This window comes from Pipra filicauda, unplaced genomic scaffold (genome assembly GCF_003945595.2).
Source record: "Pipra filicauda isolate LSUMZ 115617 unplaced genomic scaffold, ASM394559v2 scaffold28_size6257848_pilon, whole genome shotgun sequence".
In the NCBI taxonomy this organism is placed as follows: Eukaryota; Metazoa; Chordata; class Aves; order Passeriformes; family Pipridae; genus Pipra; species Pipra filicauda.
In genome coordinates, this window is record NW_024104409.1 from 777401 (window position 1) to 798187 (window position 20787).

The 20787-nt window shown below is 36.4% G+C and overlaps 1 long non-coding RNA gene across 1 annotated transcript; it reads left to right on the top strand.

The window, feature by feature from the left end:
- The first annotated feature begins 4572 nt into the window (after window positions 1-4572).
- On the top strand, window positions 4573-14226 carry LOC113988085. Its single transcript, XR_005564181.1, has 4 exons — window positions 4573-4867; window positions 6431-6595; window positions 8003-8089; window positions 9705-14226. It is a non-coding gene; the product is annotated as an uncharacterized LOC113988085 (long non-coding RNA).
- Window positions 14227-20787: the final 6561 nt, after the last annotated feature.

Consider the following 20787-nt stretch of genomic DNA (forward strand, 5'->3'; position numbering starts at 1 on the left):
GATTAGTTGGCAATCATGTGTGGTGATAAAGAGGTCTTAATCACACACATGAACTGGTTTTGAGAATTTCTACCAAATCCATCTGAATCTAGGTGGTTAAACCAAGCATACATGTAAGCTTTTAAGGAGCTGAATCCTTAGTCTTTTGCAGGTAAGACACTACCAATTTAAGAATTAGCATTTTCATGCCAACATGACTTATCTTTTTTTTTTCCTTTTACCAGCTTGATTTTTGGCCCTAAATCAAAGAAATAAGTTCTGTCTTTAACATTAAAGCTGTCTTCAGAGTTTTGTTTATTTTAACAAAGCAAGAACAAATGTGTAAGTACCAGCAATGTGCAGAGCAATATTGCAATATCGGTCTGTTCTGTGTTAAGCAGGTGGTTTCATGTGGCAGGCTGGAAGAGAGACTCTTTTTCTTCCCAGCTTTTGACAAAAAGATGACGCATATGACTCAGAATTAGAAGGGGAAATCTGCCAGTTTGCATCAGTTCCTTAACTTGTGGGCTGCTATTCACCACAAGGAGAATCAGTATACTTGCACCAGTACTTCTTGAGAGATGAGGAGTAATCTTTTCCTTCAGAAAGTGTAGAATGATTGGAGTAGGCCTTTGATATGTTACACTAGGCTTTTCCTATATTAAAATATTTTTCAATTGTATTAAATTTATAGAAAGAAAAAAGCACAGATAATTTTCTTAAATGCTACATTTAAGAATTAATATAGGAATCAGATATTATAACAATGCAGATTAAAAGCAAAGGAATCTTTTTCATAAAACTTCTTTTTTGTTGGCACTGAAACTCAGCTGTTTTAGATCTCCACAGTCAATAGGTAAGGGGTTTTTTTTATATTTTTTAACTTAATTCCTCATATCTGAATCTCCAGTTCGAGCTTTTAAGTAAGTTAGTAGGACTGAAAAAAATAAAAATAGTAACTTTGAAGGCAGAAACCATCTATTTTGAAGGGGAAAATAATTATTTGAAGTCTGAGTTTGCAAAATGTTTTGCTTTAGACCTGCTAAAAAAGATAATGCATAACTTAGTGATAAATCCAATTATTCTTTCATATGGGTTTGGGTTATGATGGAGAGGTATTTTTTGCAATACTGATACTTGCTCAAAGAGTGTACTGTCAAGTAGCCTTTTATTAAAAAAAAAAGTCAGATGCTAATTTTCAGAGATGAATGTTGTCTTTTTGGTTGTTAGGTATTTATTAGACAGTTTGATAGGGCTAAGAATACATTTTTTTTCTTTTTAACTATTGGTGTATTTTAGGTATTGGATTATAAATCTTTTTTCTTAATATGTTAACTTCTAGTTAATTCAGCATGGTGTTACTTAAAGATTGTTATGAAATATTGAAAATCTAGCTTAATATAAAGCCGTAAGAGGCACCCGGCATCCTTATCCTCTTTGTCTTTTTTTTTTTTTCAATGGATAAAGTTCCTTTCATTTGGAAAAACTGTTGTTGTTGTTTTGAAAAAGCATATCCTAAGTGAAGCTCATTTTCTAGCTGGAAAAATTAAATTCACTGCTTATCGACCTGTGTCAGCCTCAGAAAGCACCATTTTATTTTGTATTAGCTCAGTTCTGTCAGTAGTGATTCCCATTGATGGGAAATAGAAAACCAAACCATGAATGTTTCTGAAAGGGAGTATACAGATATGTGTGTTAGATGGTATCTGTTAATATTAGTATTATTCTATTAATATTTCATGGGCAGGTGGGGAAAAGATTGCTGCTCCTGCATATTTCCTCAGCTACCATTTAATAAACAATAAACTAAGTAGATAATATGACTACGAATCTGCACCCCAAAGGTGTTAAGGACACTTGAAACTTCTGCTGAAGTGATTAATTAAATAACAAAGTTGTAGAAATACAGCTAACAACTGGAAAAGTTATAGCAGTTACTGGGAGGTTCCTGTGCCGTTAACTAGGGAATTCCCTTAACAGTTAAATTGATTTCTTCTAACAAGTCAGCCTCACCTTTCATAAGTCATACTGTTGTCTGGCATTTTATAGAAGTCATGTAGGGATGATGTTAAGAAAAAGACAAATTTACTGTCTGAGCCAGAAGGCAGGCTTACAAAAAAGCAACTTCTTTCAGGACACGAAAAGCTCTTTGTTCTGTGGCCTTGGTCTTTTTGTGCTTTGACCCTTATTTTATAGCATTGTCACTCTGACCCTAAATCATTGAAAGCGGACATGCAGCAAATTTAGCCCTTTACAAGTGGGGTTTCATTCTGAGCTATGGGCCTGGTTTTTATCTTTAAGTATTATAGTCCCATACAATACTGAGATGTAACAAAATCTAAATTTAAGATTTGTGGTTTGGCATAGTATAAATAGTTATTATTTATGTATAAGACCAATTTTTTAAAAAATATATTGCGCTACTACTGTCCTGTGATTTATTCCTATTTACCAGTTTCAGATAAGACAGCAATTAGGTAGGCAGTCTAGTTAACACTGTATTTTCCACTTTCCCAAAAATACCTTGGAAATTGATCCTGTGCACAGACCAGCAGGGTTCCTGCAAAATCTACTTGAATATTCTGTTGAGGACAAGAAATGCTTTGCTGTATATTACGGAGTTAGAAGATTTAAACAGCAATACCTGCATGGCCATCTTTCATAAAAGACAGTGACAGCTTAGGAGAGCACAGAATTTTACACTAGGCCTGTGACTGCTTCCTGGGCTAAATCAGCAAGTCATCTGGGAATTTAATAAAACTAATTTTTTTTTTTTTTAAGAAAGCTTGAAATTAATAGAAAACTAATAGCTGATATAATTTTAATATATTTTTTTAAGAATCTAACGTGTTTAAGAGGAGAAACTGTTTCCCTTTCTTAATAACTTCATATTTTTAGCTGGTTTGTATTGTACAGTTATTGTTGTTCGGAGAAGGATTGTTACATTTTCTCTTTTACCAGCAATGATTCTATATACTTCAGGTTTTGTAAATTTGAACTGTAATAGGATACCTTTGCTGAAGATAATAATCTAAGGATATGTTTATTGGAGACCATGAGAAAATGTATCTCGGTATTGGTTTTGTTTTTTTTTTTTCATCTGAAGAGGTGTTAGAAATTTTTTTTAAAATGCTAATACAGAAGCTGAAGATTTTAAGAGTGATCTGGCTTTCTTTTTGGTAGATCCACTATATGTAGTTTTAATATATTTTGTGATAAAATTGAGGGCTAAGTAACATTTTAATTACTAGTGTAATGGAATATAAAACTTACTTTGTAGAACTTAGAAAATAGCTTCTTCGTTTTTCTTAATTTTGTATGTGTCCTTTCAAGCAGAAAGAATGCTGGTACAGATTGAAAGTGTTCACACAGTTTTCTTCCTGTGTGCTTGCCAAAGGTGCAGGGAAGACAGATTTTTAAAAGTTGTGTGCTAGCTATACCAGTGCACTCAAGAGGGATCTGGAAAGCTTTTATGAAATGTAGCTTTTACAAATTCTGTTAGAACTTGGAGATTGATACACTTTACAAGTTCCCTTTAAAGTATTTCATAGAGCAATCTAGTTAATGCATCAGCATCTGACAAAGCACTTTTTAGAAGCCAGTAAAAGAGGTGGGAGGGGTTAGTCTTATACAATTTTATTTTTAAGCTAGAGTTTATTCTAAAATATACTTATAATATACCAAAATATACATTAGTAGTTTTTGTGTGCTATATCAGCTTCCCATCATTCTGCTTTTTTTTTTTTTTTTTTTTTTTAGCTAGCTAGCTATAAAAATTGACATACTGTGCTTATTAAAGTCAGAACTGACTACCTTTATTTTCTTGCCTTTCACTGCATTCTCCTTGCTCTTCATCACTCCAATAGAAGCATCAATATTGCAGAACCAAGCAACTGTCTTTGGTTTGGTTTGTCTTCATGACTGCGGGGGGGGGGGACTGCACTTCATACGAACAAATGCGAATCAACCTAGTAGAAGCAGTAATTGGAGTCTTAGATTAAGTAAAAAGGATGTAAACCAGAACTTGATGCTGAGAGTCCTTAACTGCACTTCTAAGTTTCCAGGTATTTTTATACTTCTGAATTTCTCAATGGTTTTGCTTCCTGGTTTTTATTTTTAGCTGGCTTTGTTATTTCATGTTTATCTTATGCAGTAGTTCTCCAGCTAGTCTAAATCTGTTTGTTCATGATCCTTGGAGAGATGACTGGACACATGATATAGATTCTCCAAATTTAGTAGCAGTAAATTTCAGTAATCAACAGTCATCTGCTTCACTTTCATTATTAGTACTTTACATTGCAAACAATGTAGTTCTCCTAGGCTTTTGCCATGGTTGTATGGGGGATATTGTTGACATAATCAGGAAATAGTTAACAGACAATCCCTTTTTTTTTTTCCTTAGTTTATACTAACAAAACTCTAGATCAGTGCTAGCTATCTTTGCTCAAATATGTATCTTTGTGTTCAGAAGATTATCTAAAGCATTAACTGTGATTTTTTTAAATACAACTTTGAAATAGTCTTAGAAATATTCAACTACTTGGTAGAAGGTATAGAGAGTGTATAAGTTTGGTCCTGAATGACTGTTCCTTTTTGAGATGAAGTGAGGCAAATTTATTGCTGGATTACTGTCACTTAATTAAAAAACCAACCAAACAAAAAATACCCCACCAACAAACAGCAACCAAAAAAACCCCACATGCAACCCTAGGAAAGAATTTATTTCTTTTTTTTAGAACTGCAGTCTTAAACATGAATGCAAAATTTCACTGTTACTTCAAGAGAGGAGCAGTCAAGGTGTATTCTCTTAATTCTTCTTCATCTGACCACACAATAACCTCAACTGAGTTGAGTGAATTAACTGAATATGCCTGAAGCAAATAATAAGGTAATAGTAGCCAAAAGTACACTGATATCTTTAAAGTAATGTTTTGAAATATTTCTGTTGAATCTTTTTTCTCCTTTTAAAAAATACATGCATATTACTTTGAAGGCTGCTAACACTACGAATAAGGGAGAAAAGATGGTTCCTTAACAAAACAACAAGAAGGCAGGAGTAAAAGGATATAGTTCTAAATCGAACTTTTAAGAATGAGCAAGAGTTGTAAATTCTACTGTGTTTGCAGTATAAATATTGCAGTGTTGAGTAAGCATATGACAAAAATAAAATGAAACTATTATTTAAACTGGGAGGGAGGGGTGTAAACAGTGTATTAGAAAGATACAGCTACATACACTTTCAGATCTTAGTCTTAAAGTTTGAGAATGGAAGTGTTCAGATTTCTTGATAATGAAGAGTGAGATTTCTGTCTTTTGCCCAGATTCATTTAATAAAAAATCAAAAGCATTTCCAGCAAGAGTCACACTGTCTGTGTGTTTATTCATATTGAGTGGTGTATTAGTCTCACTGAACTGTGAGAGGAAAGCTTGGCAAATTCACCAGCAGTTGTCCAAAAAGCTACACTGCAAAATGTGCTGTCTAACATGAGTAACATACTCTCTGCATGGAACGCATAGAGCAGGACACACTTGTCAAAGATGCTCTACTTCATGCTGTGCCATCTCAGTGTAAACCCTGTCTCATTTCTAGTTTAAACTTAGCTAAACTGGGAAAACTGAGATACGGAAATATAATTTCTATTGTCATTGTTATGGAGGAGAGTAGCACTGCTGGACAAATAATATAATGCTTTAGACTGTTGAACACCAGGAGTCTTTCATGTTCAGATTTCTAATTTTAAACTGAAATAAGGTTGAGAAAGGGTCACAACAAACAGTGAAGCAATAGCTTTGCTTTCATAGTGGATCTGTGTTGCTTTGCATTAATGAGTAAGTAACAAAAGCAGTGGAATATGGTTGTATGCAAATGGTGTTTAACACTATCAGTGAGGAAAATGTTTTGGCCAAGAAGTATCAGGAGAGTGTTTTTATTGTATAAGCAAAAGGCATGAGGTAAATTTTTAGTCTTATATCATGTTCTTGGGCATTTGAGACAACATAAAGTATTTAATACAAAGGCCTTTATATGTTTTACTCCAAATAACTGACCTGTCTGTCAGATTGCAGGCCTAGTGGTAGCTTTTTGGATACAATATGTTACACAGAGATTTAAGAAGTTTATTGGTAGTTATAGTATTGTTTGAAGAGCTTATTAGTAGTTACAGTAGCCAGAAATTCACTTGTAGCTGGTTTTCATAGTGTCAGAAAGAGATTGAGTTTGGCTTGGTGTTGTCATAAGCTCTTAACTATAAACAAGAAAACCTGAAAATTATATTTTATGTTGGGCTTGGTCTTTGATAAATCAAATAAGAAACACTGAAATCAAGGAAAAGCTCCTTCCTTGGGAACACTCCAATTGTTAAAAAAAGCACAAACATTCGCACACACTTTTTTTTGGTCCTCTTTTTTTCTTTTTTTTTTTTTTAACAGTTTCAGTTGTTTTTTCGAACAGCATTCCTGACTTCTGTGTATGTGTGGAGAGCCTGCTCCTATGGAATTTCGGTTGTGCATCTTCAGCAGAGCTCTTACTTTCAGGGGTTCGGAAGAATCTAACAGAGCTGCCTGCATACATGATTCCCAGCTTTCATCAAGATCTTCTTAAGACACAAGGATGGAGGTAGGAGAAGCACTCTCAATAACACGACTATATTAGCTTTATGATCAAAGCATAGAGGTACACAGCTTTGTGCAGATGCTCCTGAATTTCAGTAGATTTCTGGCTTAGCTGTCAGTATACTTCTTATCTTAGACTTCTTTTCATTCTTTTTGTGTTCCTCATCCCCTTTTCTCCCATACACGGCCTTCAATTTTATGTGAAAATTTTCTTATTCTCCTTACAGATAAAGTATATTTTAATAGCAGTGTAGAAAATATATAGTCGTGTTGTGTTGGATTTTTACTTGGTTGGTTGGTTTGTTTGGGGGCATTTTGTAGTAAAGTTTAAAAAAAACAAAACAAAACCCACCCCTCAAAATCATAATAAAAAAACCCAACCTAGAATCCTGTAATTCATTTAAGGTTTTTGTTCACATTTTGTATGGGTGGGTGGAATTACCTGCAAGTTTTCTTACTAATGTACTTACTGTAGAAAATACCATAATAGTTCTGCCAAGTCTTCATTTCATGGTGTGTACAGTTTAATTTTAGAGGGATTTACTCATGCAACAGAAAAACGCTCTCCATGCTTAAGCTAGAAGCTGAAAACAAATAGGCAATTGAAAGAACAGCATCTAGTTAAACACACAGTTTACAAATGAAGAATTTGGCTTGAATGTACAAATGAGAAATGTACTTCCAAAGGTATTGAATGTTGCAGCTGTCTCATTTAAATAATTTTCTTTCAATCTTTTAAGGTAAATCTACAAGTACAAGGCAGTATTTTCTCTTGCTGGGGGGACATTTTTCATATTCTTTTCCCATGACAGTTGAAATAAATCTCTTACTACTGGCTAGCACTTTTGCTCACATCTATCGTTACTTTCCAAATTATCTATATGTGGTGGAGATTTTGTCTTTACCTTTTCTTCTCTTGGCTTGTGCCTAGCACAGTTCCATCAGGGGGACACTAACTGTCACAGCATTTACAGTTAGGTTTATTTTGACTTTGCACGCAAGTTTTAATTTGCCATGGTACTGGGTAAGTTGGGCCTTAATTCAATCTGGTTTGCCTACTTTAGCTCTCTGATTTAAATATCAAACAGGTAGTAAGCCGGGGGGGGGGGGGGGAGTGTAACTGTAAATATAGCTGCACGTGTATAAAATACACTGGAAATGGCTCTTTGATACAGTTCCTAAAGTTAGCATTCCTACCTGGATAGCTATATAAAAACAGTGTTGCTACAGCTACCTATAAGTTTACACTGGCAATTTCACTTTAATTGGCATGGTTGTGGCCATGCACTCAGAATTCTAACAGATATTATCCTGCTTTATTATTGCAGGAGCAAAAATAGGAAGGGAGAAAAGAAAAACTCACTAATCTTTTCCCCATGTGGCCTGCCAAACCTTTTTTTTGTGCTTACAGATAGCCCTGTTAGTTTGCAGAAGTTGTTTATTGTGAACTGGCTAGAAGGCTTATTGTAATGAAGTGGAGTGCTTGGGTCCATGCTGTGTAAGTAGCTTTTGTCTTAATAGTTTGGTATAAAAACTTTAAAGAAAGCATAATTCATGTTATCTAGGGAACTAGTAAAAGTACTGCACACCCTTAAATCTCTGGCATACTTTAGTCTAAGAAAATGATACCTGGCAGGCATGTGAACTCCAAGTCTCTTACCTACTTCTTCAAGTAAAAGAAGCATGATCATTCTAGGCTGGGAGCCAATGAACTCCTGCTCCTAATAAGAGATAAGTTACTATTCTTGCTAACAATCTGTTGTGGATTTTTTAAAATTTTTCCCCTGAACTTAATTAAGAAGCACTTGTAAATCTGTCTGTCCAAAAATTGCAGTGAGAGTAAGCTGCAGAGGTAACAAAGGTCTTGAGGACTGATATAGTAGTTGATAGAAGCTTATTTTGAGTTTGACTCTTATTCTGTTATATATGAAAGTTGTTGGATTTTTTTTTTTTTCACATCAATCTCCAGATGACCAAAAGTTAGATTAGAAAATAACCCAGACTTTTTTGTTTTCTTTTGAAGTAAACATCTGTATAATCTTTAGTTCCTCTAATCAGACACAATTTGTCCAATTACTGGTTCATGTCCCATTAAGGTTTTATGCACAGTTGACAATAAAGTCTAGAGCACTGTAAATAAACAGTCAGCTTGGCAATGGACAGATGTTTTATAAACATTTTGTAGTTTATTAATACAGCTGATGTTACTACATGAAAGCTAACATTCAATAAGAAAATTCTGCATTAAGCTCTCAGTGTATGTTTCTATTTCCTTGAAGCATGGTAGACACCTTGGCATAACGTAGCAGCACATAATGGTTTGTGGGTTTTGAAAAGGTGCAGGCCATATTGTGCTGCCTCAAAAATACAAGGATTTCATCACCCTGAAGAGACATACCACTTATGAATTAGTCAATCTTGTGATGCTGATGTCTGTCATACTTTAGCAGCACGTAAATATTGGTGTTAAGACTGTAAATATCTCCAGTATTAACTGTGCTGCTGAAGTAAGGCTTTCCACTTCTGCACGCGAGTCATGGAAAAGGACATTTTGTGTATTTCCTTTGCCTTTTTGTTGCCACTAATTTGTATATTGTCTGTTTATAAACACTTTCTTGGCTTTTGTTTGTATTTTCATCTATTCAGAAACAATATTTAGAACTTCATAGTGTATGATGGTAAATATAGGATAGACATATATAACTTTGTGTTGGCTTACCTGAAAACTGAGCTTTTTAAAGAAGCCATCTCAAGCTACACCTGTCTAACAATGCTTTGGTAAGTGTGTTTGTTTATATTTTTTTAAAACTATAAAAATTATGTTACTTTAATTGTCAGTATTTCTTTATTAAAACTCTTAAAACTGGTTATTCATTTTTACAGCATTTTCTAAATGAATGGAACTGGGAAATTTTTGGTCATGCTTTTAGCAAAGAGAACTCACAAAGCAAAAGTGTCTTCCGAATTTTTTAACAACCTATTAAACACTTCATTTCTTAAACCGCTTGACTTTAGATCCATAACTGTTTTATGGTTAGAAGTTTAAACTGTGGATCTGACTGTGAATTTACTAATTTTTTTTCTCATCTTCCACTAAGATTTTTCTCTTGCAGGAGAATCTTTCATTGAGATGATTGAAATCGCTGCAGTGAGAATGGAAATTACTTGGGCTCCTTTCCTTTTAAAAGCTGCATGCAAGAACTGTGTGGTGAGTCAAATGTAGACTAATGGTTATGTAAATGTCACTAATTTTAGATACAGATCTGAAAGTGTGTTTCCTTTTAAGATTTTATTTTCTTCACTATCATGACTCAGTATCACTTGCTAATCTAATTTTATTAGCCCTGTTGTATTTTACCATTTAAAATACACATGCCTTCTTCAATTAAATGCTCACAGAGTCAAGTTTATATATCATATAGATGTTTTAAAAGGAGGAAAAAAGCTTATCTGCACTGGAGATTTGTTTTCACTTCAGCCTTCACAAGCCTGCTACTGGTGCAGTTGCACAGGTACAAACATGATGTAGATGAATATGAATCCAAGTTTTTATAATTCATAAATTTGCATTATTTGACTGTATAGAATTTCAGCCTGGTGTATGCGCTGCTAAAAATTACGCTTTTCTTGTTTGCTACTGCTACGGATTTGAACTGTTGAAACTACTGATGGCTAAAATTTCCAACTTAGTTCAGACCTGAGCAGTTCTCAGCAGCAAACCTACGCATAATTAGATAGCCTACGTCTTTTCATAAAGAACACTTCCATGTGTACCTTTACCTATTACAGCTCTCCTAAGATACGTGACCAAACTGAGGTTGATTATTTAGAAAAAATATGCTATCTGGCTCAAAGGTGAATAGCTTTCTCACTGAATTTCTTGAAGTAGCACTATGTTATATTTGCTTATCTTTAACTGCTTAACATTGAAGACCTGCACATACATTTCAGCCATTTGAAAACTTAGAATTGCTTGGCTAGACCAGATTCTGTGAGTTATAAAAGAAAAAGATGTTATTCTTCTACTATGCCACGTCCTTTAAAGATCACTGATTTTTGTCAGCCCACTGCAGACTTCTGCTTGCAGGGGGCCATCCATCCTGTTGCTCTTGTAGATCTGGTATTTTAATATATCCAGGATTTTTCCCAGGGACTTGTATGAGTAGATATGAATCTAAGGAGCTGATCAGAAAGACTTGAAAGCATGCAACAAGTCTATTTGCATGGCTTTGTCAAAGTCCAGTGGCCAAACCGTGTGTTCCTGACTACTTCATTGTGCCCATGTAGGCCTTTATAGGAACAGACTGCTTCCTTCTGGTTCACCATGCAAACCCGTATCACTGGCACAAAGCAGGAGATGGCAGGGAATGGGAAGAAGCAGAAGGACAAAGGTTGGACCACCTTCTTTGTTGGCCCTAGCAACTTCGAACAGTTCAGTGACAGGACAAAAACACAATTTGAGCACTTGCAGAACCAGAGTTCAACTGAGGAACCAAAGTTCCTGTCAAGATTAAGAAAATGACTTGAAGTGCTTATGAAGGCCTACTCAAATTATTTGGATCCTAAACCTTTGGAAAGGATGTTGTATTTCTCGCATGGTTCACAGGTGACTTAAATAATATTAGCAGTTATATTTTCCAGAAGTTTGCCTGCATGGATGGTGCCATAGGCTGTGACCAAATCAAACCCCCTCTGCCTTGCAACTCTGGGATCCTAAGGATTGTGCCTGATGTGAGAAAGGAAGGCTCACTGGTTTTAGTTCAGGTGCTTATTTTCTGCTAGGCTTAGGAACTGCACAGGAAAAAGATGCCTAATTCAAATAAAAGAGAAAGAAAAGGAAGGCCTGCTTGAAAATAAACTGAGACTAGTAGCTATATAGGTGTGAAGATGTCTAGTGAGAGGAGCATGTCTGAAAATCTGATATTGAAAGATTTGAGCTGAGAACTAATAGGGGAAAGACAGATCTGATAAACTGGAAAATCTGAAGGATTGAAATAGTTTAGGCAAAGATTTGGGGTTTGTTTCTTGAAATTGGAAGAAGCAGCAGCCTGACAGAAGGGATCTGGCTTGAAGCAAAGAGAACAAGTCAGGCTTGGGGGAAAGGGCTCGCACACTTCAGATCATTCCTAACATTCACTAGGGTATTCTGCACTTGAGATCCAGAAGGGAATGTAGACTATTAAGTAGTAGCTTTTGCTGTCATCTGCAAAATGACTGTCAAATTCATTCCCCTCATCATATTCCACATAGAAAAGAGCAAGCTTATTAGTACCCTCAGCTACTACTTTGTGGATTTTGGTCCTGAAAAGGAATCCCAAAATAACAGAGTAGTTAAGGTAGGAAAGGACCTCTGGAGATCATCTAATTCAAGCAGGGTCGGGCAGAGCAGCTTCTTTAGGGCTGTGTCCAGTCAACTTTTGAATATCTTCAAGGATGGAGAATCTACAACCTGTCCTGTTGAGACAGAATTTCATGCAGTTCATTTTGTACCTGTTGCCTTCTGTCCTATCACTGGACACAACGGAGAAGAGCCTGCCTATGTCTTCTTTACTGTCCCTTTCCTCCATCAGCAGGTGTTTAGAAACTTTGATAAGATCACACAAACACAAATTTTTTCTTCTCCAGGCTGGAGTCTCAGCTCTCTCGGCCTTTCTTCATGTGAAAGATTGTTCAGTTCTCTCATCATCTTTGTGGAAGTAAATAAAATACTTCAACTAACAAGGGGAATTAAAATTCAAAGGGGGAAATGTTTTTGTGGGGAAAATAAGCAAAACACAACCTGATAACTGTAAAAAGAACATGAAGATCACAAAATGAAAAGGTAAGAGGTTAGGTAACTCCTACTTTAAGATTCTGCAATCTTCATTTGCCCCCTTGTGTCAGTGTACTATGAAGCAATCTTTGTGACCACACAGAATATTCAACCTAATGATAGGACTGGCCAGGTGTGGGTGCTGGGCCAGGGAAGATGTTTTTGGGCAGTGCCAGCAAGAAGCTTAATGCTGCTATAGGTGCTGCAGATTAGTAGAAAATTCTGTAGGCAATGGAATAACTGCTACAAGTAGAGGAAACCATGCCTTCGTGGTCACGTCAAGTGAGAATTCCTAAGAATTGGATGAGGTGTTTATTTTTCTGCCTTTATTCTTATATGATGCTAAACAAGTTACTGGGCCTTGGCTTCTGTAATACTTGTATTCCTCTTTAATTTAGAGGTGTCTAACTTAAGACTCTTATGTCTGAAGGAAACACTGGCAGTTTATATTTGTAGGTGAGTTTCTTGGGAGTTGTCATTTGAATTAAAATATTCTGTAATGTTATGTCTCCCAACAGCCTCCTATGTTGTTAAAGCATACCTCAAACTGTGGCATACTATGATAGTTTCTACACCTCCATGTCATATTTAAAATAGGGATAATAGAAACTTAGCTGAAGGGCTGTTGGGGTTTGGTTGTTTAAAAAAACAAAACACTTTTGTTTAGTAGCTGTACTAGAGTACATTTCCTTGTGGACTTTTCTATGGCATTCTTCAATTCTGATTTTAGAGGAAGAGGTGAGTATTGTGCATCTTTTTAAAGACAAGATCTGCAATCAACTTTTCTTGTTGCCAGCTCAAGTTGAGAAGCAGAGTTTCCATGTTGTTTATTCATGGTCTATTTGTGCAGTCCTGTGAACTCCAAAATACTCTGATTTTTGTCCTCTTGTCACTGATTCATTTTGCAAATGTAACTCTTATTATTAAATACTTGTACCATTTTTGAATGTCGTTTACAGAATATTGAAGATGTTACTTCTGAAAATATTCTATACACTGAAGGTAATGTTCATGTTTCAGTTTCATCATGTTTGACAATAAATTTACCTGTGAAGACCTATTTTGCAGAAAGAATAAACTAGTTGTACAGTGGTAAGCAGTGCATTGTTGAAAATGTAAAGTGACTTAGACCTGTGTATTTAGCACTTCTACAGGCCATTGTTCTTCAAATTTCAAAAGCAGTTTTCTTGGTACTGCACATGGCACACTTTGCTGAGTGAGAGTGGCCTGTACTGAGTATTTGGATACAGAGATCTGAAAATGTTTCAGCTTTTCCCTTAGTCATGGTATCTTGTTAAGTATTGAGGGAAGTCTGTCCTAGACAGGTAGCAATACTAACAGTAATGATGGAAATTTGAAATGTTTAGACTTCCTTTATCTTCTTCATCACAGCCTGTCACAGAAATCACAAGAAATGATACAAATATATCCAAAGTGGTGAGCTGCTATTTTACCACAGTGTAACTTGAAGCTGAGCAGCAATTCTTCATGTAAGAAACAAGTAAACAAAAAGTTTAAAATGTATTTGAAGGAAAACACTATGTCTGAGATATATGTGAATCTCCTTTCTAAGGTGGAAGTTGCGTGTATCAGAATAAAATGTTTACCTATAAAGAGAAATAAGAAAGAATTATGGAAAAAATGCAGTAGCACGAGTGACAATGCTCATCTTTCTGTGAGGGGGATAATAATGTTTGGAGTACTTTTCACTACACAGTTGATTTCTGTTAGAATTTATTTAATGGCTTTCAGGTGCAATTTTTTTCCACATTTTATTCACTTATAATAGCTCTGTATTTGTTAATAAATCAAATTTGAATTTATCTAATATTGCTTCTGTCTCTTAATGTAAAATTTGAACCTTGTTTGAAAGTTCTGAAATTAAAAAATTAATTATAGCAGCATTTATCCAGTTTGTATCTTCAATCTAAAGCATACAGTGTTGAGTAGCTAAAGGCTGACTTAGTTTCTGTTGAGAGATGGGAACAGTATATCCATATTGTTCTTTTCTGCTGTTTATAGCCACAGGAGGCAGACATGGATAGAAAGGTTCACATTTCCCTATGTTTCTGCAGGGCAAGCAGTGGCTTTATTACCTACAAAGGAACTTTATACAGCTTTTACACTTTCAAGTGGTTTTAAAAGTAAAATATTTTGGAATTTCTCAACAAATACACAGAAAAACTTTAAGTATTATGAAATTTGAAGTATATAAGGCATAAATTATAGCATATAAAATCTCAGATGTATACATTTTAATCTTTTATTGAAAGAAAGGCAAATTAAAAGCTTCAGGGGTCACATTATTGGACCAGTTAGAATAGTCAACAATAATATATGACTATGGTTTTACAGTCCTGTGATTCTCGAGCCAGACAAGTTTTGGGATTGAGAGCCTTCCTGTTACCTTCAACATGAGCCTGCCTCTGATATTTCCATGGTGGTTTCACTAAATAACTTTAGGTTAGTTTTTGGTAAGCTCAGCCAGCTGAATGTGTTTGCTGTGTGAGCAACAGTGCTGGCACCAAGAAAAGCACCCTCCACTCTCAAGAATGGCAATCCAGCTTTAAAGTTAATTTAAAGTTAATTGCTTAAATCACTGTAAGGAATACTCAGGGCCTTATTCTTCCTTTCTTCATACTCCTACAGAGAGGCTTTGCCTATCTGCTCTTTAAATCAGTATTAAAGAGTCTAAAGACACCTTCATCTCTCTCTTCTGCAGAAGATTGGTATCTACATGTGAAACCAACACAAAATGCTTATATAGATATATATAGCTTCTTAGCTATAAGAAGCTATATATATATATATATATATAGCTTTATAGCTAAACAGCTGTGACACACCTTTCCTGTCATGAAGACAATGTGAAAGTGTCTATCTTTTCCAACAAGCAATATCTGTTTTTTTAGACACATCAAAAAATACGTTAAAACTATATTATCCATCTATGTATAATGGAACTTCTGACTCAAAAATAAGAAATTTTCAGTAATATGAGACAAAGATGGACAACAGCTCTAATGTTTTGCAGGTATGAAATCTGTTAAATGGCCTGTGTGACAACCAATTTTAGGAAGCGTCTGTGGATAGTAGGTGGTACAGTCAGAAAAAGGATTTCACTGCAGATGCGATAACATCGTGTAGCCAGACAGCCCCCTGTTGGTTGTATTGTTGTGGAGGTTCCAGAAAGGAATCGTGCTTGAATTCAGCTATTCATTGCTTTCAACAAGCTGTTTTTTTCATTTCCATGTCACAAATAGAGAAAATGGAGGGGCAAAAAATGTGTGTGCTTGTAAAAACTACCTCTGAATGAAGTTTTATCTCTTGTATAAGACAAATGTTAAAGCCTGGTTAAATAGAGTATCTCCACAGTTTCTTAATGCCTTTATAGAAGCTTATTTTCAAAGCGCTGTAGTGGAAATTTAGAGCAGTACTTTGTCCTTGTGATGAAACTTAAGACTAGCATACTTTAATATCACATTTATAGTCTTACTAATGCAAAGTGATTAGATAAACTGCTGTCAAGAATGCAGGTAATAGATTTTAAAACATAAAAGTTTGTAAGCTGGCAGTGAACTAGCCTGATACATGCTCCAGCTTTATTTAATGACTGAGACTCTCTTGCAGGCACATCTGTGAGAGCTTCTGCTATCTAACAAGAGGCTTGGGTTTGGTTTTTTTTAATAGTCTCCTTTGCTTTAATCTGTTCTTTGTATGTGTTTTAAGTTGTTACCAATGCAAGTAGCTGTATACTTCCAGTTTGTGTTTTCCCCTGTGCTGAGAAACTAAAAACCTTGTTCTTCAAATGAAATAGATGTCTAATATATTGGAAAATTAAAGGACACAAATTAGGTATTTTGGTGGTTTTTTTTTTCTTCGAAGTGTTCGTAAAGAGAACCCTTGTATTGGTTACTGTATATCCATGTGGTAATGGAATGCTGTAGGTACTGTATGAGGTAGCCAGGAAAGTTTCCAGAAAAAACTCTGTCTCAGGGGCACAGGGTCTTTTGCTCTGACAAACAATACAGAGGTGATCTCTTTCTTCATCAGATAAGGCCAAGGTTATAACAGCTCATCTTCATCTGAGGAACTGGATTTGTGGCTGAAAATCCACAGCTGCAACAGTGTTAGGGAAACTGATGTGAGAGTTAATCTTCTACTACAGTACAAAAGATGTAGCATGACGCCAAGAAAGCCTTAAGGAATCTTTCTGCCCCTCAAAACATGTTAAAAAATCTATTGTAATCAGATATCTTTAAACTGCTGACAGAAACAACAGAGGGTAAGGATACATGCTGTGATTGAAAAGGGGGAATGGGAAAGATAGGGTCAGACCAAAGAGCTGGTTTAAAATTGTCATGACTTGCTAAAATCCATCAGAAGAGTTTAAGAAACTGGCTGAAACAATCTGAAACAAGGTGAGGGTACTCTTCCATGAAACAGAAAACCTGGTTTTCAGAAGCCTGAGGAGGTCGAAGTTCACATCTCTTCTGAAAAAGTACCCCATGGAAGTTGCCACAGATGTTGCCCATCTTTCTTGCTAAATCACAGATATGTACAAAAAAGAAATCACAAAATGGTTTTGTTCAAAGATTGTTGGCAGTGATAGCTATTACTCTTAGCAGATGAAAGCAAGCTGCAGGTAGAATTTCAAAGGGTAGTGGAATTTGCTTTTATTGGACTAACTGTGCAGTTCCTTGCAAGTTCCATATTTTTTCCTAAGATGTTTCCTGAAGTAACGGTAAAATGAGCATACAATAAATATAAGTACCCATTGAAGCACACTAAAGGAATACCTTATGTTTCCAGCAGATGAACACTGAGATAACAAAGTGTTTCTGAATTGCATCACAGATCTCTATTATGCCAAAGTTCTGGTTTTTATTGCTAAAGAGAGCACCAGTAAAGGTGGCTTTAAACTGCTTTATGCCCCTACATTCTCTAAATCTGCTGAAGACAGAAAGTAGGGAGCAACTGCATGGCTGTTCAACAGCCAGCAAGGGGATTCACCTCTTCTCTCCTGCAATCTACCTCAAACTGTTTTCTTTTTATTATATTTGAAGAAGCTTTTTGAGTTTCAGGGGGGTTTTGTTTGTTTGTTTTACAGGAGAGTTTACAATTCTCCTCACAAATTAGCAGCATAGGTAAGAGCCTGTTCTAGGTTGAAGAAGATTCAAATAACTTCTCATGTTGAGAAAAATTACTACATTCTTCCTCTTATGAGGAGTGGTTACATACTCCATTTCCAAATTAGGATTAAACTTTAGGACTTCCTCATGGTTCTTGGAGTATCTTTAATTTTTATTTTGTTTGAGCAATTCTAGTAGCTTAGAACACACAGGTAACTTGCAGAGCTCTTACATTGTGATCCCACTATTTTATGCTTACTCAGGCATAAAGCAGCCTGAGAAAGGCACTGCCTTACTCTATGAATGTATCTCAGTTTCATCTAAAACTGCAGCTTTTAGAGGCTGCAGTTTAGCTGTGAGCAGCTGTCCAGAGCAGTGGACATTTTTAATGGCAATTAACAAAATCCTAACTGTATCTCCGTTTTTGGTTTTGTTGTTTTTTCATATTTATTGTAGAGTTCTTTTAAAAACAGCACCTGGTCCTCATAATATATAATGTTTGAGTTTCTCAGGCTGCCAACAGGCTCTTTTGAGACACTTAGGCCTGAGGAAACTACTCTGAATTCCCATAAGGCTTATCCTTGAGATAGGAATTTCTTTGTCACCCTGTATGTTGAAACCAAATAATTGATATTGCGCTTCCTTACTTTTGTAATTTTCTTTCATCTGCCTCTTGGTATTACACAGATAAAGCCAAAAAAAGCCCTTCTGAATTCTATTATCTTTAAAAGTACTTGGAATTCTCGTGTCTGTGTGTGTGCTGTGCATTGATACACAGGCGCTGCTTGCAGCCATTCGTACCTGTGTATCTGGAACTCTTTGAGTGGGACAACGCTGTTCAGCAGCACTTGTGAAAGCAACAACTGTTTCCTTGTGCAAGAGCAGTGTTAATCCTGCCACCCCTCATTTTTTGGACTACCAGTGGCTACAAAGAGAGCTTTTCATTAGCCAGTGATAGTAGCAATTTTCTTTTTCACTAATCTTTATTAGTGTTTTCTTATTCACTAATTTATATTAACATTTAAATAGATGTTAAGATGTGGTTTAGTTTAGAAACTAGCACTTCTGGTTTGTTGTTTTTTTATTTTCTCTTTGGTTGGAGAAACTGCTTTAGCCTATGAAGAATTCCTTGTCAATGCATACCCCATGAATGAGCACAACCTCCCTGGTGTTCAGACACTTACTATGTGATGTAGTGGTGTCATTAAAGACTATGCATAAGATACATTTTACTTGACTTGATGAGCATCACATGAATCTTCTAAGAAGGCTGAGCAAGCAAAATATCTTGCCTCAAGATGTCACAAGTGATACCGGCAGACACCTGGCCTCTGGTTCTAGTTTGCCTGAGCAGAAACACTTGAGAAAGACCAGAACTTTTTGCCTTTCCCACTTCTTGTTGTAGGCTGTCAGCAAGTCTCCTAACATGGCTAGACCTTGATTAGAGGGTGATAAGGAACAGAACATTTGCAAAAGGGATCCTGATTTTCTTCTACATAAATTCTGAAGAAGTTAAGCATAGCTCAAACCTGGGAACACCAGGCAGTCCAGTGATGCAGAATTGGAATTTTCCTGGTACGTCGTCTACAGTTCTTGGATCCCTTGGCAGCCATGATTCTAGGGCAGAAATTATCAGTAACAATGACACCAAAATTATTTATGGCAAGGTCGAATCACTTTTGGATGGCAGTGTTATGAAAGTTCAGCAAGGCTAAGCACTTGTTAACTACTTACAGGCTTTTTTACTCAGCAAGTAAATCCTTCAACACTTCTGCTTGCTTATTCTGCTATCCCATTAGACAGGATAACTTTGGGGCCAGACAAGAAGGGTTTTCACAATCCTGAGTGTTTAGCGTGCATTTCTTGCAAGGCCAACATGATGCAGCATCTTTATGCACAAGAAAAGACCGACCCCCACTTTGCTACAACCTCCTTTCAGGTAATTGTAGAGAACTTCTTTGTTGTCCCAGGCAGCCAGCAACAGAACAAGAGGAAATGGCCTCAGACTGTACCCAGGGGAGGTTTAGGTTGGACATTAGGAGGAATTTCTTCTCAAAAGAGTGATTAGATATGGGAATGGACTGCCCAGGGAGGTGGTGAAGTTACTGTCCGTGGAGGTGTTTAAGAGAAGACTGAATGAGGCACTCAGTGCCATGGTCTAGTTGACATGGTGGTGTTTGGTTGGTCATAGGTTGGACTTGATGATCTCAGAGGTCCTTTCCAACCAAATTCATTCCGTGAAAGCTGCCTCCAATAATAGCAAATACTGATAACTAGAGCAAAAGGAAGCTGAAGTTTTATCTCTGCTGCAGAAGGAGCTACCTTCTGAAAATGAGAGTCTCAAATAGCATATGATTAATTCATATTGCATATACTAATTTAAAATGGTAAGAATTGCCACAGACATCTAGAGAGGAATTTAGATATGGTGCAGTAGAGAGCATTGATGGCAGTAACAACATTTCTGGAGACAGACATCTTTATAAAAACTTTTTCTTTATGGGTTTTCTGAAGCACAGGCTTTGCATTCTCTTTTTAGAGAGACAAGGTTGTACACACTGTTCTTAGGTCCCCAAGACAAGTAAACACCAGTTTCCAAGCACAGGCATCACAGAGAACAGGTTTTCCAATCATGCAGACCTTCACGCCCTCCAGGAAAGCAGCGCAAGGCTTTGCCTCCAGGAGACCTGTATGCTTGTCACCACTTGTTTCAGAAGAGCAAAAACTCACATATGCATCACATTCTTAGATCACTTCATACGTGATCTAAGAACTGGCATTAGATCCTTCATGGATCCTCCATGGCTTTATCTTGGTGTTGAGGGTAGACCAAGATCATCTCCAAAGAATAGAGATGATCCAAACCGCAGCCACCTGATGTTCCACTAGCCTTCTGTGACTTCACATGATCAGCTTTTCTATTCAGTCTCAGAGCCTACCTCAGAAGCTCAGTGAGAGCATGGGTCATGAGTCAGAGGACAGTGAGGCACTGGGACAGGTTGTCCAGAGAAGCTGTGGATGCCCCATCCCTGGAACTGTTCAAGGACAGGTTAGATGGGGCTTGAGCAACCTGGTCTGGCTGAAGGTGTCCTTGCCCATGGCAGGGAGGCTGGAATTAGATGATCTCCAAGATCTCTTCTGACCCAAACCACTCTATGATTCTGTGGGTCTGACTTTCAGTAGCCATCCCCAAGACACTGCTACAGCACAGCTTATGAATACAAACTGTAGCCAACAGAGGAGTCACACAAA